This window comes from Triturus cristatus, chromosome 4_1, assembly GCF_964204655.1.
Source record: "Triturus cristatus chromosome 4_1, aTriCri1.1, whole genome shotgun sequence".
NCBI classification, from domain to species: domain Eukaryota; kingdom Metazoa; phylum Chordata; class Amphibia; order Caudata; family Salamandridae; genus Triturus; species Triturus cristatus.
The window spans coordinates 368,882,347-368,894,777 of NC_140585.1; the positions used below are offsets into that span (position 1 = coordinate 368,882,347).

Genomic DNA, 12,431 nt, shown 5'->3' on the forward strand with positions numbered 1-12,431 from the left:
AAGCATTTACCATAAAGATGGACTTAGTGCAATGACACACTTCTTAGGCTCCAGACCAATACATTTGCATCAACATTCTGAAATGCTTGTGAAAATAGAGGAGTGTAGCCTGAAGAATAACTTCTTCTTGTTTGGAAAAAATACCTAGAGACAAGTCCGGGGCACTGCCATGAGCTCCTACTTTGCCCAGAGTTATGCTACACTCCATATGGGGTGGTAGAAGGCGCAGGTGCTCATGGCTAAGTATGCTAGGGAACGGTCTGAGAACGTTGTCCTATGGACAAGGTTCATAGATGATTTGTTTATTCTGTGGAATGGCACCCATGAGTCTGCCCAGGTCTTTGCATTAGAACTTAACAACAATGTATTGAATTTGAATTTCACTTCCAGTGTTAGCACCTCAGAGGTTCATTTTCTTGACTATGTGGTTTTTGTAAAAAAAACTATAAACTATACACTAAAATTCACAGAAATCCCCCGGCAGGAAACTCTATTCTACACTAGCAAAGTTTCCATCCCAGCAAATTGAAACAGAGCATCTCGTATGCAGAACATCTCCGGATGAAAAGAAACTGCAGCGAGGTAACAACATTGAGGGAAGCTCAGATAGAACTACAAAACAGATTTGCAGAGAGGGGATACAGTCTCCAAGTACTAGAACAAGCTAAGCACAAAGCAGAGGGAGTATCAAGAGACACATTGATGTTTTCACAAAAGGAAACTAACAAAGCGCAAAGAATGAAGTGAGAATGATCCCTGGGTTGTGTACAAAGAGAGTACGGAGTTCCTCAGGGGATGGATGAGGGTATGGACAAGTGAGTCACTGAGGACCACTGTTGTGTATGCAAAGGAGAGGGAGTTCTCCTCGTCGGAACTAGGGCTCTCACACACCCAGCAAGCTAGGTGTCATGCTTCATCATTTGAGCCTGCCCCTTGTCAGGTCGGCGCTGCAATACCTGACAGGCAACCAAACCGGGGCTCTTTATCGGGGATCTTTTGTTCCTGCCGGTGGGTACAGTGGGGGTGAGGGGCCTAGTGTGTGTAGATGTGGGAAGACGTGTGTGTTAAAATAGGTCAGTTAGTCCTAGCCAACAGTTTATTAAGATGGTAAACTGCCTAAAGTAAAAGAGTGAGAGGGGCAAAGGACTAGTCGTAATGTGTCTAGTGGTGTACGCCCTGCTCCCAGGTGATAGACATGTTTCGTGCCTCAAATGTCATCAAGATCAGGGCACTTCCTCAGGATCAAAGGAACGCTATCTACACTAAAAAGGTAAGTGGATTCTACATACCCAGTTGTCTGGTTGTTGACCTGTAAGTTGGACAAAAATAAGGGAGGATAACATGTTTAAATTACATCGTTATACAAACATACATACAGTGTCTCTACAATCCATACCCTATTGTCCGGTAGTGCGAACGTGCTAGTTAATAAAACCATCACAAGGCCACTGTGTCACGCTGATTAGTACAGTGAGCTAGGCAATAGTTACCAGTATAGTGTACTTAATGTGTTCTATGTGCATGAGATACTATAAACTCGTAACAATGAAGTAAATGGCAAGCATGGAGGCTGATAAAAACAGTGGTAGTCAGGACAAAGGAGGAACTCACCAATACTGTCAACAAGTCATTTCTTGCAACAGTAGCCGGCGGTAATAAAGGACACCGATTGGGTCCTGTCGGGAAGAAATGGAAGTTATAGGCAAAGCGTTGAGTAGCAGGATACTCAAATGGGAAAGTCACAAGTAGTGGCTTTTGCAGGTAACTAAAAACACTGAAGTGGTGGTCGGTCAGGAGTACCGGACGACGGCCATTGACCCTAACCAGGATGAAGTGCCCACCTAGTGTGCAACGTGAGGCGCGAAGTCGCCCCCCCAAGCCGCACGAGTCTCAAGGGGACATCGGAAACCAATGCGCCATGAGAGCATCACGGGACCCGGGTGAGCGACCAAAACGCCCCAAGCTGCCCACAGATGTGTGGCGCCCCAGCTGGCAGATCAGAGTGTGGATCCAATCCAATACAGAACTCACACACCTCTCAAAGCGGTAAAAGGCACCTTCAAGTATAGAGCACATGGGCACTCACCGGCGTGTACATGCTACTGGAATCTGACCTACCCTGCCGCCGACACCGGGATGGTGAAAGGTTGTCAATAGTGCGCAAATGTTGTGTATAGCGCGTCGTCAATCCAATGGCACCGCAGTGTACGTCTTAGCGTATAGCTGTCTCTGGTCACTATGAGGGGCTAACACATGTCACTGAGAAATTATGGAGATTAGTGAAGGGAATTATGTCATGCAGTACATGCACCATATCACTGGAGGGTGTTGTGGTCATGCCCCACGTAGGTCATCAAGTGGTGAATTCTGTAGACATCTTAGCGTGTAGCAAGCCCTAGTGACAATGAGGAGCTGTTACTTGTAGGTGTGAATGTGTTTCATAAAGAGTCAAGGGAATTATTAACTCAAAGGTGCCGTGAGTGATCTAAAGGCATGTAGCCTAGGTCACAGGTCGCAATACATGTCGCAGGCAAGCACAAGCTCTCACATGTGTAAGGTCATGCGGTTACAAAGTTCATAAACCACACTCATTATGGTTCTAAAATCATTGATTCAGTGTGGACTGGATGTAGTGTTTCACGTCAGTGAGCCCCAGGTTATGTCATCATTCAGTCCAGCAGTATGTGTGGAAAGTTTGTGAACCCATCTTTGTTCGGCTTTGAACAAACCGGTCTTGGTGATTTATGGGTAAGCTTCTAACACTATCGAGCGTAGATTATCAGGAGAGTGTGGTGCCTCCTTGAAGTGTGTGTAGAATTTTGTGGTGACCCTTTGACACCTAATATTGCTCTTATGTTCTGTTATTCTGGTCTTAACGGGTCGCATGGTCATCCCTATATAATTCAGGCCACAAGGGCACGTGATCATATAGATACACTGCTTGGTGTTGCAATTAGTGTGCCTCTTCAAAGTCCATTTGAAGTTCGGTAGTAAAGCTATCTCCTTAGATACGGTGGTTAATGGACACACTATGCAGGAACCACAAGGGCAATGTCCAGTCACTGCCGGGACACCCCACAGAGTCCTCTGTGTACCGATGTTGTGTTTCTTAGGTCTAGTGTGTACCAAGGTGTCTTTAAGGTTGCAAGTTCATTTGTATGCAAACCTAGGTTTAGGTAATCGTAAATCACCTGTGTTCAAGATATGACAGTGTTTCAGGATGATTTTCTTAATCCTGGCAGAATCAGGGGTGAATGAAGTAACACAGGTGGTGGCTTTTGTATAAGAGTAAGCTATTGCGATCAGTGGGTTTTTTGTACAATGTAGTGTTGAGAGTATCTGAGGTGAGTGTGATATTAATGTCAAGGAACGGTACACAAGTGTCTGAGATGGTGTGGGCGAATTTAAGGTAGTTATTTTGATCATTGATCCACCTCACAAATTCGTCACAAGTGGTCCGTGTCCCATGCCAGAAAATCAGAATGTCGTCAATAAAGTGTTTCCATAAGTTATTATGGTATGGGTTGGTGGTATTCTGGATGGTATCCTTTTCAAATGCTGCCATGTAGATACACGCTAAGCTTGGAGCAAAAATGCTCCCCATAGATGTACCCTGGCTCTGATGAAATAGCTGTTGCTTGAATTCAAAGAAGTTTTCTGTCAGAGCCAGGGTTGCACATTCCATTATGAAGGGAATGGGGGTCGGAGATGACCACTCCCGGGCGTTCAAAGCGGTTTCTACAACTGCTAAGGTAGCTCTCTGGGGGATATTCGTATAGACAGCCTCCACGTCAAGGGTGACGAGGAGGTCAATCTCTCCTGCGTTGGATATTTCATCAATGATCTTCAGAATGCCAGTGGTGTCTCTCACAAAGGAAGGAGTCTCTCTTACTATCGGTTGTAGGAAGTGATCGCAGAAGATGGAGAGTGGCTCAAGGATGGAGCCAATCCCCGAGAGTATAGAGCGGCCAGGAACCGGGGAAATGCCTTTGTGTATTTTTGTCAGGGAGTAAAAATAGGGTATCCTCGGTTCCTTGGCGATCAGAAAATTAGCTTCCTTATGGCTGATCCAGCCATTGGACTCTGTCTCGTAGAGCAATGTAGAGATCCTGGTAGTCAGGCGTGAGGTGGGATCGGTCGTGATCGGGGTGTAGTATCTCTCATTGGAGAGATGATGATTGCATTCTGTATCGCAGTCAATGGTGGATTGTATCACAGTGGCCCCACCTTTGTCAGCCTGTTTTATCGTGATGGTTGCATCCTCTGCTAGGGCCCTTACTGTAGTCTCCTCCATATTGGAGAGATTTTGAAAAGATGCCTGTCTGTGCGGTAGGTATAACTCCTTAAGAACAGCTTGTTCGAAGGCTAGAAATTCTACCGGGACCATGTTGTTGTGTGGTGTAAAAGATGAGAGATTCCTCAGTCCTGAGTCATCCTGTTCCCTTGGGGCTGTGTCCTTAAAGAAGGCTTTAAGTCGTATAGTGCGGAACCAGTTGTGTATCTCACAATGATCTCCAAATTTGTCTATTTTGGGGGTGGGAACAAAGCCTAAGCCCATCTGCACTATCGCTTTCTCAGAGTCAGTGAGGATGCGATGAGAGAGGTTGACCACTAGGTCCTCCTGTCTCGTGTTTTGCTCCGAGTGTCCATGCCACTGGTCGGTTGGTCTTGCCAATGGACTTGTTTTTGTGCTCCTCTTCTATTGCGCCCTCTTCCTCTGCCCCAACCTCTGTCTAAAAAAGGTGGGTTACTATTGTTGAAGAATTGGGGTGGACCCTGTTGGTATTGGGGAAACTGCCAGAAAGGGGGTGGTGGCCTGTGGTACAGCGGAGGCCCCTGGTATGGAGGGACATTGTAGTATTGGCTAGGGCGTTGGTTTCTTCTGGGGTTATTACTCCTCCAACTCCCTGTGCTGGAGTTACTGTCACTAGAGTCTCTCCTCTCTGAGTTGTCATCAGAGGAGTAGCTTGTTTTGGCCGACGTATAGTCATCCTTAAGATAGAGATACACCTTTTTCTTTAGAAAATCTCTAAATATCTTTTTGAAGTTTGTTAATTTTTTGCAACATTAGATAATCTTTATTGTCAGCAATTTCTGCGTTAATTTCCGCAAGCTTGGTTTTGTAGGCGGTAATCTGAATAGTAGTTTTGAGTGCTCCTTCAGCAATCTGGATCCTTACCAGAAGGGCATCTGCCAGTCTTCTTGCCGTGTTGATAATTAATACCAACCAGACCCTAGTACACTTCCACGCGACAAGGGACCATTCTTTTTTGAAGATGACATCATCAAGGAACAGTCTGGGGAAATTATTTACTATCAAGCCAGACGGAGCGATGTTTGCTCGTAGGTATTCCATCATGAGGGCGCCGTGGAGAGTGCCACATTTACCATGATAAGGTGAGAGAGATACTGACGAGACATTGGAACTTAGTCAGAAGTGATCCTGTAATAGGACATGAGGTATCCAGGAAACCCCGAATTACATTCGAATGTGCAAAATCCATGCGTGAGAAACTGGTAGCAAGTGATCTGGAAGTACCAGAACCAGATATGTGAATAAAAGGCAGTCCAGGGTTCCTTAAATGTCATAGCTGCAAGGCATGCCAACATGGTCAGAACGCAAAAGATGTCGAATCGTGGTTGCTGAAAACTCCATTGAAGATACACAATTTGTTCAATTGCAGAAGTGACCATATTGTGTATGTGTTACATTATTCCTGCCCAAAAATGTATGTGGGGAGTACCATACATGTAGTACATGCAATGCTTAATTTGTAAACTATTAAGTGCAGGTGCTCAAATATTTTAGGAGGCCACGCCCACTTCCCCTGTCTCCATCCACATCCTCCACTAGCTCCATTCACTTACTCTACCGACTCCATCCATATCCTCAACTGGCACTGCTGAAATCTAGATGTAATGACAGTGCATGTAAAACTGTTAGTGCCACAAAACACATACAACAGCCATGGCACGTCCCAGGCCACACTGCCATGGAGATTCTACAAGAGGTTAAAATTCAGTATTGGTCCTAAGGTAAAGCTCGCATTCGGGGAAATGTACAAGCCTGGCAGGAAGATGGTTCTAACTATATGTTAGCTGAAGGTTGGAAAATATGTTTTCATAGAAGTAAATGATAAAAACTTTTTCTTAAGAAATGAGATTGGGAGACTTCCATTGAGAGCCTGAGCATGAGTGTAGGTGTAGTTTAAAGGTTTAAATATCCAAAAGTGTTATTGGGGCTTACAAGTGCCTGAAGTGCAAGCGAGGCAGAAGGGCCTGAAATGTGAATGAAACATCTGCCTCGTGCCAACCAATCACTCCAATATTTTATTTCATAGGCTTAGATTAAAAACCTCTTCAATTCTATTCTGTCTTTGGATGCTTCTGTCTATAAAAATATACCAGTGTGCTTGTTGAAATAAGCATGAGACGTGACGAAAAGGCTCATACTACCTTCACTCCCTGGAATAAACAACCACTGGCACGACCATCAGAGCAGTGATTCAAATGTTATAATGCATGCTTCCGTCTGAGTATTGATGCTATGCTGACCCCAGCGTGGCGAATTATGCACACGGAGGTGTCACCAAACATGTACATGCATACATCATGGCAAAGTGCAAACCATTTGTTTCCAAAATGACAGATGCTGCTCATGGTGGAGTAAATAAAAAAAAACATACAGTCTGTGTGTAGGTGCCGTTTTTTAAATGGGGAGCGTGGCAGCAAATTGCAGCTGCTGGTCCCTCCAGGAAAAAATAAAACTGAAAATATACTTCACGGTATGGGCTACCATAGTGGAACGGGCTAGGAGCCAGTAAATGCAACCTATTCCGAGGCGCAGCAAGGTCAGGAAGGGGCGAGGGAGTAGTGGAAGAGCATGCGGGAGGGATTTAATAAATCAACAAAAAGATTACTGAGGAAGTAAGATGTGCATAAAAGAATGGATGACCTTTAAGTGGGAGCAACATAGTGAGCACAGATGGGTGGGATGTGAGTGTGTGGTCGCACTGAAAAGAAGAGAACAAGAAAAAAGGTCCCATTCGTTCTATTATACAAACTTTACACTTAGTGTAAGGATCCGGCTAGGATTAGGCCTGGGCACCTACAGTGGGTGGAGAGCTGTCAGAAGGTCAGTGCTCCTGTCTGGATTTGAGTGCTGGCAGCGAGCGGAACTAGGTAAACTTTGAAATTAAAGTCCGGCACTGCTGTTCGTTTCTGATATTTCTTCTGGGACGCCACTCAGCTGGATTTTCAGTTCAGTGCATGTCTTGCGTGCAAGCTGTTAAATGTTAGAACCATGGCATAGGCAGTTACTCACGTTTATATTGGTGAGGCCTGAACTTTCCAGGACCCAGCCTGCCTCAGTGCCTCGCCCAGCTCACCCATCAGCACACCCTCAAAGGTAACAATTTAACAAATGAGAATGACATGCCCCTTGACAAACATGCGTGCGCAACTGACATCACTTACGTGATGCAGTCATCATGCCTGGAACTGGGTGGGCGATCCTCGGAAGACATACCAGGTAGACATGCATCCAAACCGAAGGAGGAGGACAGACATGTAAAACACACAAGATGGTGAACAGAATGTTGCACATTGTCAAGAGGACAGACATACAAGCACATTTACTTTTAATAATTACTGGGCCTATTCATCTGACAGGGGAGAAAAAAATCAATCGCTCCGGTCCTGGTGAATAAGTGCTGGTGCTAAGCACCGGAAAGCACCGGCACAAATTAAGCACTGAGTACATGTGAGGGTCCTACAACATCTGAGAGCAGTGAAGATAGCAACAAAAGTTATTGGTTGCCTGGCACATTCAGGAAGTGCATAATGGCAACCTAATGAACTGATGAACTGACCTATTATGTAATTGATTCAGTCTCTAAAAGTCAAGGAGGTGGAAACAGAGAGCTCAAACTGAGACAATTTGAGTCCAAATATATTATTATGCTCAACACCAAAATACCGCACAGCTTGAATTCCAATGAAGATCTGTATGTTCACATTTAGAAAAGTAGTCCTCTCTCGAATGGACCAGTTGTAGATAGACGAACTCAACAGTATTAGGATTTGCATACATTAATATAAATCTTTGAGACACGTTGGGTGTTACACATATGCAATGCACTTTAGGTGAGTCTGACATCTGTGCACTTGAATATGAATTATGACTAGGTGCCTTTTAACAGTGAAGAGTAGATGATACATAGAGTATATGTGATGGAACACAACATAAAATGGAATATAGGAACAACAATTAGAATAGAATAGAATTCAAGCTATAGTCCTTCACACAATAGTTCTAGATAAGAAGGCAGCAAGAGAGGGATATGCCCCTTCGAGTAGGGCTGACCAATGGGGTGTGTGGAGATAGAGAAATCCCACTTGGGACAACCCTCCCCTAACCGGTATATATGATAATTTATTTAAAATCAATGAAACTCACTTGAGATGTTCATGTTCTGATTCTAAGCCTCATTATTATAGCTAGACTCTGTCCGTATACACAATGACTAGGGGTGGGCGGAATTTGCGTAGTCGTGCTACGCAAAGTTCTGTGAAACTGTAAAAAATCTCCGTAAGCACGGAATTGCTTGTTCCGCCTGTTCGCGATGCTTTTTTACTGTTCGCGAACAGTTTGCGTGCTCGGAGGGGAAATATCTTGCGAACACGCCTTTTGAAAGCGTGAACAAGCAAATAATTCCGCGAAGCCACGGATCCCCCAATTTTTGGCAATTCCGCGTTCTCTATGGAATGCAAAATTACCCAAATTCTGCAAATTCCGAGAGCGGAAACGAATTTACCGCCCAGGCCTAACAATGACAATACAATATTGTGTGCAGTAAAAGACCATAGAAGATCCATATGATTTTATTCTATTTTTTATTATGTGTAACAGAAGGCACTGGCCACAGATATCTATGTAATACATCTCTGTACTGCATTATGGCGTAATTACGCCATTAAACCTGTGTTGGGCAAATTTGCACTGCACTAGCACTTTTAGTTCCACATGTACTGAGGTAAATGTGATACATTAAGATTGTAATTTGATTAGTTGCAGAATACAAGCACTTTATGGTTTATATCTCTTTATTGGTTTTCATAAAGAAGAAACAAATTCACCTCCTACAACCAATTGGTGTAGATGAAGAGAAACATGAGAGGGTTGTGTGAGGATCAACCCTTAGTATTATCGAGCATGTCTACTGGGCTCCATCATCCATCCTGTGGTTCTGCTGCAGGGGTGTTGTCTGGTCTCGGGGGAGATCTCTAGTAAGTCCAAGCACATGTAAGTACATAAGGGCATGTAAGTTCATTAAATTCAGTAGATAAAAAATCCAGTGTGGATTTCCAGGTTTTATCGAAGCAGGGAAGATTGTGAGATATGCTGGCTATAATCTTCTCCATTCCTACCACCTCCCATAATTGATGCAAACAATCCAACCTGGTGGGAACACCCTCCTTGCCCTACCGAATCAGTATCACCTGTTTGGCCGCCCCTAACGCTAGTGTAATGGCTCTCCCCCTACAGGAGTTCAAGGGCGACGCTAAGGCGTTCGGGAAACCCAGTGAAATGTAACTTGGAAATCGTGGTAGGTTAGTATAGTAGGTGTTATTTATGTCAGGCAGTATAGAGTCCCAGAAGGACTGTATCTTGGGGCATTCCCACAGTAGATGGCTCAATGCACCTATCTGACCGCAGTGGCACCAGCAGAGCGCGTCCGCGTCCGCCCCCCCCCCGTTTCCAGCATGCCATCCTTTCTGGAGTGTAGTACCAGTAATGCGCTATTTTAAGGAACATCTCCTTGCCGGCTGTACTACAAGAAGATGCCCTGGCCCTGTGTACAATGCCGTGCCAGTATTTAGGGGAAAATTCTTGTGCACACTCTGGCTCCCATCTGCGCTGCGCTGGTGTTTTACATTGCTGTTTTGGCGTAATTAAAAAAGCATATGTCTGACATAAGCTTTTTGTCGGAGGATCTAGTTATAAACCATTTCTCAAATTTTGTTGGAGGCCGCTCTGCATTTTTACAAACTGTTGGTTGTGTCACCCAGTGTCTTAGGGTCAGGTACTGCCAGTACGTGGATTTAGGTAGCCCATACCCCTCCACTAGTTGGTGTAAGTCCATTATCCCATTCTCGTCAACGAGATCCCCCACCCTCTTACAATTAGCTTACTGCCACGTAAGAAAGCTCTGTCCCTGACATGCCAGCGGGAACTCCGGGTGACCAATGAAAGGAGTCAATAGGGACATAGGGGTTGATAGGCCCTGTGCGACTTGTTACCTGTCCCATGCCATCAGTGTGGATCTCAACACCAGGGAAATGTACACACTCACTGGGCAGTAACGTTTAGGGAGCCAAGGGACTTTCCACATATGTATACCCGCTATTGCCCAGTCTATGAAACACCAATGTTTTTCAGACATTAGCCTATACCATTCAACCATAGAGCGTAATTGGGCCGCTTGATAGTAGCGCACCAGGTTGGGAAGTCCCAGGCCTCCATCAGCTTGCTTCAAATAAGTTTGCTGGCATGCCATGCAAGCTTTCTTCCCACCCCAGATGAAATCCGTTAAGAGGTGCTGCATTTTGGCGAGTATCTAAGGAGGGGACTGCAGTGTGAGAGTTTGCATGACTTACAATATACGGGGGAGTATAGTCATCTTGACTGCAGCTAATCTGCCCAGCCAAGACAGTGTAAGAGGCCTCCATCGTTGAAGAGCCACCCGGATGTTATTTAGAAGTGTTTCGTAGTTCTCACAGTCCAGCGTAGAGAATATTTGGAGGCCCAGATAGGATAGTCCACCTTTAATCGCTCCAAGTAAGCACTCGGAGTGGTAAGGCTAAGGGCTTGGGTATTATATCTATGGAGGTGTCCGGTTGGGTAAGGAAGAGCATCACTTCGTTCGCATAAAGGGAGATCTTGTGTTCCCTATCCCCCATATAAATCCCAGCGATGGCGGCATGTTGACAAATACATTCTGCAAAGGGCTCCATATACAGAGCAAACAGAAGTGCTGATAAAGGACACCCCTGACGGTTGCCTCTCCCGATTTTAAAGGGTTGAGATCGAACCCCACTGACGGTAATTATTGCCTCAGGGGCCTTATATGTGCTATTGACCCATCGCAGGAATCTCGGTCCCAGGCAAAATCTTCTCAAGACCAGGCGCAGATGGGGCCACTGGACGCGGTCAAAAGCCTTCTTGGCATCAACCGACAAGAGCAAGGCTGGTTTCTGTGAACATTGGGTCTTGTCAATAAGGTGACATAATCTACGGGAGCCATTGCTACAATTCCTTTTCGGGATAAAGCCGGACTGGTCCGGGTCCACTAACTCCTGCATATCTGGTGCTAAGCGAGCCGCCAGTATGCTGGTGAAGATTTTGAGTTCGACATTCAGCAGCGAGATAGGGCGGTATGATGTGCACTTCTTCGGGTCTTTACCCGGTTTGGGAAAGATCACCACCGTGGACATAATACGGGCACTTTAACCTCTTCTGTGCCCATGACGAGACTATCTCGTCATGAACCCCACCCACTAATACAACGCCCGGCACAGGAGGGGGAAAGGGCGTGGCACTGAAGGGGTTAAATGGTATTTTTTGCTTTGATTCAACATGAAAACAAATAAGTCATAAACTGAAAGAAAAAGGATTAAAAGGAAGAAAATATTGATTGGAAAAAAAGTGCATGAGTATGTTCATTGAGATGTCCTCAGTGATGTCATCAGTGATGTCACTGACCATGTCATGAGTGATGTAATATGTGACGTCATCAGCAGTTCATTGCGGGGGCGTGAGTTATAGTTAGCTCTACTATCTATAACGGACGAATTTCTCTGGTTTTGTACGAGTGAAATGTCCAACCAACTATAATGCCCCTGAAACCTGTGTTTTTTTCAGTGAATTTCTAAGGTTTTTTAAATGCTGATTCCTAACTATAACGTCCCTCAAACCTATGTTTTTTTCAGTGAATATATATATATATTCACTGAAAAAACCATAGGTTTCAGGGGCGTTATAGTTAGCTGGACTTTTCACTCGTACAAAACCATTGAAATACCCCTGTTATAGTTAGTTCAGCTAACTATAACTCGCGCGCCCGCAATGCACTGCTGATGACGTCACATATTACATCACTCATGACATGGTCGGTGACATCACTCATGACATCACTGATGACATCTCAAATGACATCACTCATGACATCACTGATGACATCATCCAGTGAATGTGTGTTTTTCTGAAAATTACATATGTTTTATATATGTATATCTCAAGGTCGATGGAAGAATAAATGGGTATATAAGTGTCTAAATGGATGATTTGTTTTTGAAAAATTGATTGTATAACTGACTGATTAAGTGTATCTTAGTGAATACATGGCTTAGTGAGTAATGTTTAAATATGT

At 44.6% G+C, this 12,431-nt stretch overlaps 1 protein-coding gene across 2 annotated transcripts in view; it reads left to right on the top strand.

Annotated features, from left to right (window-relative positions):
• Nucleotides 1–12,431, top strand: part of CDPF1 (cysteine rich DPF motif domain containing 1) — a 189,203-nt gene that overhangs the window by 93,669 nt on the left and 83,103 nt on the right. The window lies entirely within an intron of this gene.